This window comes from Dasypus novemcinctus, chromosome Y (assembly GCF_030445035.2).
Source record: "Dasypus novemcinctus isolate mDasNov1 chromosome Y, mDasNov1.1.hap2, whole genome shotgun sequence".
Taxonomy (NCBI): Eukaryota; Metazoa; Chordata; class Mammalia; order Cingulata; family Dasypodidae; genus Dasypus; species Dasypus novemcinctus.
In genome coordinates, this window is record NC_092216.1 from 10,172,682 (window position 1) to 10,187,801 (window position 15,120).

General features: G+C 39.8%; 1 long non-coding RNA gene across 3 annotated transcripts in view; it reads right to left on the minus strand.

Annotated features, from left to right (window-relative positions):
- The window catches only part of LOC139438390 (uncharacterized), a 15,949-nt gene continuing 829 nt past the window's right edge, over window positions 1–15,120 (minus strand). The window contains exons 2-6 of one of the 3 annotated variants that reach the window (XR_011648057.1): window positions 13,681–13,764; window positions 11,521–11,600; window positions 5,308–5,457; window positions 4,200–4,259; window positions 1–179 (exon numbers count right to left, since the gene is read on the minus strand). This is a non-coding gene — a long non-coding RNA (uncharacterized lncRNA). Of the gene's footprint in view, window positions 336–4,199; window positions 4,260–5,307; window positions 5,458–11,520; window positions 11,601–13,676; window positions 13,765–15,120 lie in introns of all 3 variants that reach the window. The other 2 variants (XR_011648055.1, XR_011648056.1) reach the window with 2 other exon arrangements.

Genomic DNA, 15,120 nt, shown 5'->3' on the forward strand with positions numbered 1-15,120 from the left:
TTTCCTCTCTGAATCTTTTAATGAATACCAGTTAACACTCCCATTTAAGGACTTTTAAACATACACTTCAGCAGTATTAATTACATTAAAATTTTGATGTGCTGGGAGTGGTTTTGGCTTAAGTGGTTGCATATTTGCTTTTCACATGAGAAGGTCCTGGGTTCAGTTTCTGGCACCTCCTAAAAAATAAAAACAAACTATCAAAAAACAAACAAACAAACATAATAAAAAACAAGCAAACAGGCAAAAAGCCAACTCAGGGATCCAATGTGACTCAGTGGTTGAGTGCTGGCTTCCCACATACAAAGTCCCAGGTTCAAACCCTGGCCCAGTATCTGAAACAAAAAATGAAACAAAATGAAACAAAGAAACACTGAAGTGCTGCCATCACCATCACACCATTATCCATTACCAAATCTTTTCCATGATTCCAAACAAAAACTACCTATTACACTCTTCCCCACCCCCACTGCCACCAGTTCCTGGCACCTCTAATCAACTATCTCTCAAAGAATTTGCTTACTCTACATATTTCATTAAAGTGAATCATATGATATTTGTCCTTTTATGTCAAATTTGTCCAGTTTCTCTCAACATGTTTCAAGACTCATCATGTTGTCACATATATCAGAATTGTTTTTTTTTTAACAGCTGAATATTCCATTCTAGGCATAAGGTACTTTTTGTTTATCCATCTGTCTGTGGATATTTGTGTTTTTCCACTTTTCAGCAGTTGTGAATAATGCTTCTACGAGTTTTACTTATTTTATTTAGATTTATTTTTTATTTCTCTACGCTTCACCACCCTGCCTCCCCTCCCCCCCCCCATTGTCTGCTCTCTGTGTCCATTCACTGTATGCTCTTCTGCGTCTGTTTGTTTTCTTGTCAGTGGCATCTGGAATCTGTGCCTCTTTTTGTTGCGCCATCTTGCTGCATCAGCTCTCCATGTGTGCGGCACCACTCCTGGGCAGGCTGCACTTTCTTTCGCACTCAGCAGCTCTCCTTACAGGGCACACTCCTTGCATGTGGGGCTCTCTTACATGGGGGACACCCCTGCGTGGCATAGCACTCCTTGTGCACATCAGCACTGCATGTGGGCCAGCTCACCACATGGGTCAGGAGGCCCTGGGTTTGATCCCTGGACCTCCGATGTGGTAGGTGGATGCTCTATCAATTGAGCCAAATCCGCTTCCCTCTATGAGCTTTAATACACAAGAATCTGTTCAAGTTCATGTTTTCAGTTCTTCTGAATTTATACCCAGAAGTGGAAGTGGAATTGCCAGGGCCTATTTTAATATCTTGTTTAACTTTTTGAGGAACCACCAAATTCTGCAGCAACTACACCATTTATAATCCCATCCACAATGTACAAGGGATCCAGTTTTCTGCATCATCACTTTTAAATCAGTTGTAAAACTAAATGTGGTTAGTGAAAAATGAAAAGTAAATTTGGTTTTGTTTTCTAAAATTCTTCCTGCATGTACATTAATTCAGCAATGAAGTCTTACAATTTGAATCTATATTAAAAATTACAGCTGCTTGAATAATGAAAAGTAAGTTTGGCTTTGTTTTCTAAAATTCTTCCTGGGTGTACATTAATTCAGCAATGAAGTATTACTATTTGAATCTATATTAAAAATTACAGCAGCTTGAAATAAGATATCTATATTTTTCACATTTTAGTATCTTGCAATTTCACTAGTTCATTGTAAGATATTTAGTGGGAGCTCCCAGTGAGCAAATTTTATTGAGAATTTGTTGTGGGGTTTTAACTTTCAAAAATCAAACGACTTTACTCTTGCTTTTTCCCCCCATACTTAGTCATGATTTAGTACAAGAATAAGTGACATCAAAAACTTTTCTTTATTTCTAATGAAACATATACATTTAGGCCTGTTTATCTTCTTTTTCAAAGACAATAATCCTATTAGTTGTGTCTATAGCCTTTTTTTTTTTACTTTTAATTGTGGTAAAGTGTACAATTCAGTGATAATTATATTACATATTGTGGCATCAATACCATACATTACACACAAATTTTCCTTTACCCTAGTAGATGCTGCTCTATGTAACACTTTCCCATTTCGATCTGCCTTTCCTCCTGGCAACTTTTAATATATATTCTGTCTATGAATTTGCTTATTTTAGGATTATATAAGAAAAATAATATGATATTTGTTTCCTTTGTCTTGCTTAATTTCATTCAATAAGATATCATCAGCATTTGTCTTTGTTGTAGTATGTATTACCACTTCATTTCCTTTTGTGTTTATTAGAGAAGTCAGTTATAAAACAATCATGCATAAAATACAAGATTTCCATAAACCACCCTATAATTAACACTTTGCACTAGTGTAGAACATTTGTTACAATTGATAGGACATTTTTATAATTTTGGGATTATCTATACTCCATGTTTTAATTTAGGGTTCACTGTGTAGTGCAGTTCAATGGGTTTTTTTTTTTTTCAGCTGCCATGTATACAACCAAAATTTCCATTTTTAACTACATTGAAATAAATAATTCAGTGCTGTAGATTAGGTTTAAAAAATTGTGCTACCATTAGCACCAACTGTGACCAAAATTTTTCCATTGCTCCAAATAGAAATTGTGTACATTTAAAGCCTTAACTCCTATTCCCTATTCCACCACATCACCTGGTAACCTGTATTCTCAACTTTGACTATGAGTTGCTTATTCTAGTTATTTCATATCAGTGACGTAATATAATATATGTCATTATATGTCTGGATTCTTTCTCTCCATTTGATGCCTTTAAGGTTCACCCATATTGTCAAATGTATGAGAACTTCATTTCTTTTTACAGGTGAATAATAATTCCATTGTGTATATATACCATGTTTCATTTTTATATTCATATGTTGACAGGACACTTGGGTTGGGTTATTTCCACCTTTTTGCTATTGAGAATAATGCCATTATGAATGTTGGTGTGCAAATGTCTGAGTCCTGATTTCTGTTCTTTTGTATATAAACGTACAAAAGGAATTGCCAGGTCATTAAACAATTCTGTACTTAACTTTCTGCCAAACTATCTTTCAGAGTGGCTGCACCAATTTATATTGCTACCAGAAATGAATGAGTGCTACTGTTTCTCCACGTCTTCTTCAACACTTGTAATAATCTGTTGGTGGTGGTATTTTAATAGTAGTCATTTCCCTAAGTGTGAAATGATATTTCATTGTCATATTGAATTTGCATTTCCTTAATGGCTAATGATGTTGAGCATCTTTTCACGTGTTTTTTAGCCATTTATATATTTTTCTTGGAGAAATGTGTATTCAGCTATTTTGCCCATTTCTTTTGATAAGTTGAGCAATTTCTTTACATTCTGGATATTAAATCTTTTCATATTAAGAATTCTTATCCCCAAGTGCAGTGGCAAAGACCAAAAAAGAATGAAGGTCCAACAATGAGCCCCTAATACTAATGACTATGCTTGTGAGCCTGTGCACCTGAAATAAGAACAAGGCCTAGAGCAGCAGTGTGCCTAACATTTACCTCCTGAGAGCCTCCATGTTGCTCAAATGTGACCAGTCTCGAAGCCAAACTCAGCATATAAATTCGTTGCCTTCCCCCCAGAGTGGGACATGACTCCCGGGGATAAGCCTCCCTGGCGCCGAGGGATCACTACCAAGTACCAGCTGATGATGTAACTAGAAAATGACCTTGAATAAAAGGTTCAACTCGGACCAGCAGAATATCTCTGTCTACATATAATAACAGGAGTTAAAAATGCTTTTTGACCTAAATCAAGGGGGAAATGGAAAAGACAAATGAGTTTATATGGCTATGAGTCTCTGAAAAAGAGTTGGGAGGTTATCAAAGGGGTTGCCCTTATGCACACCTGAGCAAAATCCCAGAGACAGATAAAGTGGATACAACCCCAGGTATTGGTTCTTTTGAGGACTAAAGAGACCCACAGGTTTTATGGTCATGGCCAATGGAGTTCAGTGCCATGTCAATTGGCCCTACTTTGGAGTTGGTGTTTCTGTGTGATGGAGCTGGACTCAGATGTGAAATTTTCACAAGCCTTTCCTGTTACTTTACCAGAATTGTAGTTAGTGCTGGGGTTTAAGATATACCCAGGGGATCTGAATCTCTGGACTGGCCATATGATAGTCAGGCCCAGAGCCTCAAAAGACGTCAGCTCCTACACTCTAGTTTATTGGACTTACCCCATTCAGCTAACATGAAGTTGAAGAATGTCAACCACCACACCATGGAGCCAAGAGTGCCTACAATGGAAAGCAAGAGGATTGCATCCAGTATCCATGTGGAATCTAAAACCCCTCTTGACATAGATGTGGAATGGACACAACCAAGCCAAGGTCCACAGGATGGAGGCATAGAATATGGATTAGAGTGGATTTACTGATATTCTATTCATGAACTATTGTGATTAGTAATTGAAGAAAATGTGGCACTGGTGTGGAGAAAGTGGCCGTGGTGGCTGCTGGGTGTGGGGAAAGGGAGGAAGAGATGAGATGTGGAGGCATTTTTGGGACTTGGAGTTGTGCTGGGTGGTGCTGCAGGGACAATTACCAGACATTGTAGGTCCTCCCATGGTCCACTGCGTGGAACGTGGGAGAGTGTGGGCTATGATGTGAACCATTGACCATGAGGTGTAGCTATGCTCAGAGATGTATTCACCAAATGTAATGAATGTGTCATGATGGTGGAGGAGAATGTTGCTATGGGGGGAGTAGTGGGGTGAGGGGAGTGGGGGGTATATGGGGGCCTCATATTTTTTGAATGTAATATTTTTAAAAATGAATTCAATAAATAAAATAAAATAAAGAATTCTTTTATTTGCTGTTATAAATATGATTTTTCCCCCTGATTCTTTCTGGTTCCTCATCACTTGTGTATTGAAACACTATTATTGTTGAGTGTTGATCTTGTAACCAGCCACTTTGCTGAACTCATTTATTAACTCTCTCTATATATATTAACTAACTATATATATTTATAATTGTTACACCTTGTTGAAATGAAATTAGTAAGTCTATTATAGTCTCTGATTTTAGTACAGCTACCCCAGCTCTCTTTTGGCTTGTATTTGCATAGTATATATTTTTTCCAATCCTTTCACTTTCAACCCATTATGTCTTTGAATTTAAAGCAATTCTCTTATGGATAGCATATAGATGGGTCATTCTTTTTAAGCCATTCTGCCAATCTCTGGCTTTTGAATGGAGAGTTTAATCCATTTACATTCATAGTACCTACTAATAACACAAGAATTTCTGTTCTCATTTGCTATTTAGTCTTTGTAAGTCATACCTTTTTGTCTTTCAATTCTTCCATTAATGACTGCTTTCAGATTTCTTTGATTTTTTTGTATTGTACCATATTGAGTGCCTTCTCCTTTCTATAAGCATATAATTTTCATATATTTTCCATGTGGCTATGGTGGGATTAAAATTTAACATCCTAAAAAAAAAATTAGATTTAACATCCTAAGTATATAACAAACATATTAGGTTAGATATCAATTTGGCTTCCATAGCATACACATATATTTTTCCTATATCCCAGCACTTTTCATACTTGTTACCACTTACATCCTGTACATTATACATTCAGAGCATAAATACTCTTTATATATTCACATTTTACCATCTTTAGGAAGTAAGAAGAGTAGTTACATACCAAACAATACAATACAGTAATACTGGCATTTTATAATTACCCAAATAATTTACTTAACCAGGGACCTCTATTTCTTTTTGTCACTTTGAACCTCTGTCTAGTGTCCTTTCCTTTCAGTAGGAAAAATTGCCTTTAGTATGTGCACATCTAGTACTGATGAATTTACTCAGCTTTTGTTTATCTGAGAATGTCTTAATCTCTCCCCTCTTTCTGAAAGGTTATAAAATTTTTGGTTAGAATTGTGTTTTAGTTTTCCAAAGGGCTTCCAAAGCAAAGTATCTGTATAATGGGGATTTATTTGGGGTAAAAGTTCTCAGTTCCAAGGCCATGAAAAGAACTCAAGGCCACATAAGAGGTGCTTTTTCATCAAAGTCAATTACTGTTGATCCTGGGATGTTGCTACATTTTAAAGCAAGATAGCCACTAATCTCTGTCCAGGTTTCAGCCTTCCCTTTCAGGCTCACTCTTTCCCCTTGAGTTGCTCCATCATCCAAGACTCTTGGGGTTTCTTGCTTAAGTGATCCTCTCCTGTTGCAGAATAAAAATATGCTGGCTCCCCTTTTCCTCTGTCTGAGTGAACTCAATTATATCACACCCAGCAATGGGGCTGGTACTCAACCTGAGTCATGCCTCACTGATGGCAATTCAATCCAAAGCCCTAAAGTGGCCTTATCAGGTATTTTAAATAGAAGCCTCTCAACTGAATTTAATGCAATCAAAGTGTATCTTGCCCAGAGGAATAAATTAGCTTATAAACAACATTTCTCTTTGGGGGATTCACAAAATAATCTCAAACTGCCACAAATTCATTTCTATCCACATTTTAAGTATTTTCATCTCAGTGGCTTCTTGCCTCCATGGTTTCTGATGAAAAATAGGCGCTTAATATAATTGGACCTCCCTTGGGCATAACACGTTGCTTTTTCTCTTGCAGTTTTCAGAACTTTTCCTTGTTCTTAACTTTAAACAGATCAATCAATACATAACAGGATGTAAGAAAGACTTCTTCTCCTAGAAGAAAATTTATTCTCAATCTTGCATAAAGGGTACACTACCAGAAAATGTGGCTGGTGCCCCGAACAAAGAAAAATGACATAATTTATACCACTAAGCCTAGCACACAAGTCCCTCCTCTGTTTCTCCATAGATGGGATACTTCAGCGGTTACAGCTTATCTGAGAAGTCTAACTTTCCCACTGGAAGTTTCTGATTAACCACTTGCCCCATCACATTCCAAACATTTCAGCTTTTACCTGCTCCTTTTTCCAAACAGGAATGGAATTTAATTTAGTGAATTGTTATTGACTTAGCTCTTTCTTGTACATCCATTTTACTGGTTGTAGGACTGGTTTAAACTGATTTCCTTTGTTACTGCTTAACCTGGGAATGTGAGATTGAGGCAGTAGGCTGTCAGGTTACATTAATTATTATTTTCTTTCTTTTAAACTCTTTCTAGTTTTCACATTTTTGTTCTTCAAATTTTTTTTTTAATTTTTTTTATTTTTTATTGACTTTGTAATAATATTACATTAAAAATATATATGTGAGGTCCCATTCAACCCCACCCCCCACCCCCCCTCTCCCCCCCCCCAACAACACTCGTTCCCATCATCATGACACATCCATTGGATTTGGTAAGTACATCTTTGGGCACCTCTGCACCTCATGGTCAATGGTCCACATCATGGCCCATACTCTCCCCCATTCCATCCAGTGGGCCCTGTGAGGATTTACAATGTCCGGTGATTGCCCCGAAGCACCATCCAGGGCAGCTCTATGTCCCAAAGACGCCTCCACCTCTCATCTCTTCCTGCCTTTCCCCATACCCATCAGCCACCATGTCCACTTTTCCCAATCCAATGCCACCTTTTCTATATGGACATTGGATTGGTTGTGTCCATTGCACCTCTATGTCAAGAGGAGGCTCAGATTCCACATGGATGCTGGATGCAATCCTCCCACTTTCAGTTGTAATCACTCTAGGCTCCATGGTGTGGTGGTTGTCCTTCTTCAACTCCATCTTAGCTGAGTGTGGTGAGTCCAATAAATCAGATTGTAGGTGCTGGAGTCTGTTGAGGCTCAGGACCTGGCTATCACATTGTCAGTCCAGAGATTCAAATCCCCTAGATATATCTTAAACCCCAACACTAACTGCAACTCCAGCACATTAGCATGAAAGTCTTATGAAGAGAGATCCCATCTGAGTCCAGATTCATCACACATAAACACCAGTTCCAAAGAGGGGCCATCTGACCTGGTAGTTAACCCCATCTGCCATGACCATAACTCCCATGGGTCTCTTTAGCCCTCAAAGGAACCAATACCTGGGGGTTTTATCTGCTTTATCTGTCTCTCAGACTCTGCTCAGTTGTGCATAAGGGCAATCCTTCTGACAGCCTCCAGACTCTTTTTTAGAGACTCGTAGCCATATAAACTCATTTCTCCTTTCCATTTCCCCCTTACATTAGGTCAAACAGCCTTTTAAAGTCATGTTATTTTATGTAGACAAGGATATTCTGCTGATCCGCATTGAACCTTCCGTATAAGGCCATTTTCCAGTTGCATCATCAGTTGGTATGCATTATGTTTGTAATCTGATCTGTACCTGGGCATGGTTAAGTTCTGATTAGGGCATTGAGTCCCCGCCCCCTGGTGGGTGGGGACTTACAGATAAAAGGCATGACAAAGGATAGAGTTGGAGCTTTTTGATGCATGCATTTTTGATGTTGGAGTTTGATGCTGAAGCCTTAAGCTGGAGCCTTGGGAAGTCAGCACACAGAGGAAAGAGAAGCCAGCCCCAGGAAGAAAGGAACTTTGAACCCAGAGAAAAGCAAGACCCAGGAAGGAAGGAACCCGGGAAGCCTGAACCCTCACAGATGTTGGCAGCCATCTTGCTCCAAAAGACTTTGGTGAGGGAAGTAACTTATGCTTTATGGCCTGGTATCTGTAAGCTCCTACCCCAAATAAATACCCTTTATAAAAACCAACCAATCTCTGATATTTTGCATCAGCACCCCTTTGGCTGACTAATACAATGACCACTGTCTGAATCTATATTTTCTCCTAACCCATATCGGGGAATGATTTGTTCAAGGATAATTCCTGAAGCCCCCAATGCTGTAGCAGAAGCTAGAGGGCATACTACTACTCACCCTGCCAGGTGGTCCACAATAACAAGAATATACTTCAGTTGACCTCCAGGGAGCATTTCAGTGTAATCAATCTGAATGCTCTGGAATGCTCTGAGACTGGGCCCCCTTCCCCTGTGGCACTTGCCCTTTAAAACTTTCTTATTAACTCTGACAAATTATTCACCATTCACTTATTTGTTTGGCTATAGCATAAAGACCCACTTAACTGAAGTGCTTGAGAACCAGGTCACACACGACTTGTGTCCCCTAATGACTTTTTTGGTGCAAAGCCACTACTATTTCCCTCATTAGTTGTTTATTCAACATCTGCCAGCCTCCTGGGAGGAGCCACTTCCTTTGGCTACTGAAGGATGCCCTAAATTGTTCTAGTTCTTTTACTTCCATTTCAGAGAATACTGGGATTCCAATTTCTTTGGGGATGGAATGTATTAGGACCATCAGTTCCAGAGGGGAACAGAGGGAAGGTTTTTGGCCTTTTCATCAGCCAATCTGTTGCCCTTTGCTTCAAAAGTGTGACATTTCTGATGCCCACTTATATGTACCATGGATATTTCTCTTGTTAGGAGCAGACTGGCTAGCACTTGTTTCAACAGTTCCACATGAATTAATTCCTTCCATCTGCTACTTATCAATTCCCTTTCCTCCCAAATTTCTTCAAAGATGGGGACCATGCCAAAGGCATATTTAGAATCTGAATAGACTGTATCATCTTTTTCCTCTAACAATTTAAGGGCTTGATTTAACACATACAGCTCACGAGGTTGCACTGACCAATCATTGGACAGTTGGCCAGCTTCCTTCACTTCACAAGTTAGCCCATCAGCACCAGCACAGTCATTATGCCTTTTTCCATCCAGGACCCTAGAAGACCCATCTATGAACAACTTTTCCACAAATGTAAGGGAAGGTCCCCTAGGTCGGGCTGGACTTGGGTTTGGTACTCAATTAAGTCTAAACTATCGTGTTGAGGAGTTTCTACCTGGTTGGACTCTTTCCTAAGGAAAGAGGCTAGGTTCACATTATGATCAATTGTCAGTATTAAATCATTTTTTTCCCATTAGAATTGCCTCATATTTTGGAATTTGGGAATCCATTAACCATCTTCCTGCTTTTGAAACAAAATAGTCCTGACCTGATGAGGTGTGTGAACAACCAAAGCCCCTCCAAAGGTCAGTTTTCTGCTTTCTTCTACTGAGAGAGCAGTTGCTGCCACTGCCTGAACACACCCTAGCCATCCCCTGGAGACAGGGTTCAGGATTCTGGAAAGGAAGGCCACAGGCTTCTTTTGGCCTCCCCAGATCTGGGTTGGGACTCCTAAGGCTGTCCCCTTATTTACTGTCACATACAGATGTAAAGGTTTCTCAAAGGAGGGGAAGGCTAGAACATGGGCTTGCACCAATGCCTGTTTGAGCCCCTCTAAGGCCTTTACTTCCTCCTCCTTCCACTCTAATTTGTCAGGCTCCTCTTCCAACAGTTCTTTGGTATAAACCTTTGGTTTGGGATGCATAAGAATCTATCCATAATCTATAATATCCCAATAATACCAAAAATCTTCTTAGTTCTCTTTTTGTCCAGGGAAGAGGTAATTCAGGAATGGCCTAAATTCTTTCTGGATTTATTGTTTTTAAATTTTTTTAAAGATTTTATTCTTTTTTAGTTTATTTCTCTCCCCCTTCCTCCCCCACCCCCAGTTGTTTGCCGTCTGTGTGCTCTTTTGTGACTGCTTATATTCTTGTCAGTGGTGCCCAGAATCTGTATCTCTTCTTGTTGCATCGTCTTGCTGCATCAGTTCTCCATGTGTGTGGCACCAATCCTGGGCAGGCTCCTCCTTATGGGGTGCACTCCTTGCACGTGCGGTTCCCATATGCAGAGAACACCCCAGCATAGCACAGCACTCCTTGCATGCATCAGCACTGCACATGGGCTAGCTCATCACATGGGTCAGGAGACCCTGGGTTTGAACCATGAACCTCCCATGTGCTAGACAGGTGCCCTAGCCACTGGGCCAAGTCCGCTGCTCCTGAAGTATGTGTTTCTTAAGGTTGTGATGAGCTGGTGATAAGATAAATTTTCCTGAATGTTAGTCCTTTTGTTAGGAAGATCAGCTCAAGACAAATGAAAAATTTTGAGTTCTCCCTATTTTGGAGGGCTTTGTGCTTTCCAATGGCTTATGAGTTATTTTGTTTACAGGATTTGAATGCCCTTCTATTCACAGGAGCTAGACTTTCTAGGGTGTTCCTTTGCCTAACTTAAAGCAGGTAAGCTTTTGTTCCAGAACTTCTGGGCCAATAGTTTATTATACTCAGTTCATTGTCTCAAGCTGTTTTTGCCTGAAGGGCAAATTCTGGGAGGGGAATACTATAGAGTTCTTTCCCAGGGTAAGGAACCAGGAAGGTGGCTCAGACCATCTCCACAATACTTTCGGAAAGGTATTTGGAAGAAATTCTTGTTTCTTCTATGGTTCCCTGATGTTGAGCTTTCGTTACCTTCTCAGCAAAGGCATTTTTCTCAAACTCTCCCACAGTTCTAAAGAAAATTAGTGTCTTTAAATATCTGGTGGTTTTTTGTTTGTTTTTGGTTTGGGGGGGATGATTTTTTATGAGGTATGTTGCAGAATGGATACCCTCAGAGCCAGGCCCCAGCAATCCAAAATCTCCATCAAAAGGCATTATTAGTGATCACTTATACTTACCTCTATTATGAAGTAGATTTTTGTGTCCTCTTCTGTCAGTGAGAGCTAGCTAGGAGCCAGACTTCACAGCATCTCTTGCTCTAAAAGAGAGAGCTGAATATTGGGAACCACCACACTGAGAAAGCAATTTACTACTCTTTACGTAATTTACCAACCTCTTATTCCCACTTTCCCCCAAATGCTCTACAATGCTCTACTGGACTTTGGAATTTTAAAATAGTTGTTACTAACAGTTTCTGCCTGTTTAATAGTTTTGGTGAAGAATCTGAATCCTGGAGATTCCTGTTCCATCTCCCTACCCTCTCAATTTTTAGTGTGGATATTTACAGCTATAAATATCCCTCTGAGCATGGCTTTGTTGCACCCCTTACATTTTGATATATTGTATTTTCATTTTCATTTACCACTAACAATTTTCTATACTGTAACTGCTTTTTTTTTTTTTTTTTGCCTCATTGGTTTAGAATATATTTTTAAAAACCATATATTTGTGAACTTTCCAGTTTTCCTTTTTGTGGTGATTTGACTCTTGTGAATTCCAGAAAATCATATTCCTAAAACTAATCGCTTCATTTGTGTAAACCTATTGTAAGTGAGATATTTTATCTAAGTACTTCAGGTGAACGTCTTTGGTTAGACTGCATGGCCCACGGTGGGTCTTAACCCTATTACAGGAGTCTTTTATAAATGGAGGGGAAAAAAGTCACAGATACAGAAGAAATTTGGAGAGACAGTTAGGAACCCAGAACCTAAGAGACAAGGCCCAGGGGCCTAGAGACTGAAATCAATGGAACACAGAAGCTGAGAGAAAGCAACTTCAGCCAGAAGCTGAAAGTAATGAAGCTCAGGGAAGAGGGGAGAGTGGATACTGCAATATGCCTGATTGCCCATAGCTAAAGTTTGGAAGAAAGCATCAGATAAGGTCTTGATTTGGACACTTTCACAGCCTCAGAACTATCAGCTCATTAAGTTAATAAATCCCTGTTGTAAGAGTCAACTCATTTCTGGTATATTGCTTTGGCGGCATTTTGCAAACCAATACAAATTGGTGCCAGAAAAGTGGGATGCATGATTTTATGCAAGTACCAAAAAATGTAAGAGGGTTTTCAAAATGGGTCAGGAGAAGATTGAGGAGGAATTCTGAGATGGTTTATGGAAAAGCCCTAAATTGTTTTAAAGAGACTGTTGGTAGCATATTGATGCTAAAAATACTCCGATGAGGTCTTAGATAGAAATGACGACTGTGTCATTGCAAACTGGAAGAAAGCAGCAGCAACGCTGGGAAAACTGACTCCTGATGTTAGGTGGAACCGAACACAGAAAGCCTAATGTGTAGGAAAGGTTCATCATACAGGAGCAAGAGGACTGGCCTGCTTGCCATGGGACCCAAGTTGGAAATCAGCTTAGCCAGCCTTATGGATTTCCAATTTTATATTTCCAAAAGTGACAGAAAATAGGATTATTGGAGGAAGAAATGAAATGAAACCAAATGGAAAATCTGAGGATAGACTGAAACCAAACCCAAACCAAAGTTACCTAAAACAGGTCCCAGATAAAAGGCAACTTAATTTGATGCTAATAGTAGAGATCAGGTATAGGAAAGGGTTATCTGGGGGATTTGGTATCTCTGCCATCCTACAGAAGATGCAAAGTTGTCTTTCATGGGTACCTCAACTGGCTAGTTGCTGGAGCCTGCAACTTCAGAGGGCATCTTTTGTATCTGGCTGGGGTCTCTGAACTTGTGAAAAACAAATTGGGAGTTGACTTTGTTTTTTTATTCAGGACACCCAAGTTTTGCTACAGTGAAAGAAGCCGGAGCGGAATTACTCTGGGGTTCTAGGGAAGGGAGATAAATTTTTATGTACATAAAGTGGAAGATGGCTTGCTTTTATTGCCTGGACAAGGGTTTATCCATTTTACAGTTTAGACCTGATCTAGTGGGCTTACAGAAGGTGGGCTTTATTTTGTTTTGGGTTAAAGGTGATTTAATAGGTTCTTGATTTGCTATCTGGGTCAGCTACCTTGGTGAAGACTTCAGATTATAAGAGGAACTCAATTTTACCAACACTGAGACCTAACTCTATGTTACACATAAACACTTTTTAAAATACATATATTTATTTCTCCCACCCACCACCCCCTCACTGTCTTTGTACTTGCTGTTTTCTGTGTTCATTCGCTGTGTGCTCTTCTGTGTCTGATGTCTTCTCTTTAGGTGGCACCGGGAACCAATCCTGGGACCTTCTGGAGTGGGAGAGAGGCGCTCAATTTTTTGCACCACTTGAACTCCCTAGTCTGCTGCATGTTTCTCCTCTGTGTCTTTTTGTTGCATTACACTGCTGCATCAGTTCTCCACCTAGGCCAGTATTCTGTATGGGCCAGCCCTCCTGCACAGGCCAGATCGCCTTTACCAGGTGGCCCCAGGTATCAAACCATGGACCTCCCATATAGTAGGCAGGAGCCCAATCACTTGAGCCACATCTTGAGCCACATCTTCTTCCCATGGCCTGCTTTTTTAAAAAAAATTTTATTATTTCTCTCCCCTTTCCCCCTACCCCAGTTGTCTGTTCTCTGTGTCTTTTTGCTGCGTCTTCTTTGTCTGCTTCTGTTGTTGTCAGCAGCACAGGAATCTGTGTTTCTTTTTTGCTGTGTCACCTTGTTGTGTCATTTCCCCGTGTAAGGGGCACCATTCTTAGGCAGGTTGCACTTTTTTTGGTGCTGGGTGGCTCTCCTTAGGGGGTGCATTCCTTGCGCGTGGGGCTCTCCTACGCGGGGACACCCCTGCGTGGCAGGGCACTCCTTGCCCATATCAGCACTGCACATGGACCAGCTCCACACAGGTCAAGGAGGCCCGGGGTTTGAACTGTGGACCTCCCATGTGGTAGGTGTACTCCCTATCCACTGGGCCAAGTCCGCAGCCCACAGCCTGATTTTAATATCAGGTACTCTTCCAGAAATGCAAGACTGTACAAGTCAAGGTTCTCCCTATTCACCATTTGGAAAAACAATGATCACCATGGCAAAAATGTTCATATAAACCGTGACTACAATAGTATTCATGGCTGAATGTTATTAGTCCTTCGTTATTGCAGTGCGTTAGAGTAGAAATGTTTACACATTAATATACCTACGCTATTAAAAAAAAACTATTTTCTTTCAATTTTCTATTTTAGTTAGGTCATCTGATAGAAGTCTGTAGGTTTTGTTTACATAATCTGTGACCTTAGTTTTAGGATAGGAAAAAAGTTGAGGTCCTTACAAACTATGTTATAGGGTTACTACTTAACTCCTTGAAATTGAGATCCTAAACAGTACAGAAATTTATGCCAGGGACCTCCATGCAGTATTACAAGCTACAATTTCGTTTGACTTTATTTCAATTTTAAAACGAAATCCGAGACATTCTGTATGTGGCAAATAATGTTATGAGAACAAAACTATTTAATTAATTACCAGCAATAGGAGATACTTTGAAGGACAATGCTAAACTCTGTGCATTATCACTTCTGCAGAGGCTCAGGAAGAGAAAGGTATTTTAAAGAAATAAATACATCCCCTGCACATTTACGGCAAGAATCCAACAGAACTTGGTTTTTCTTT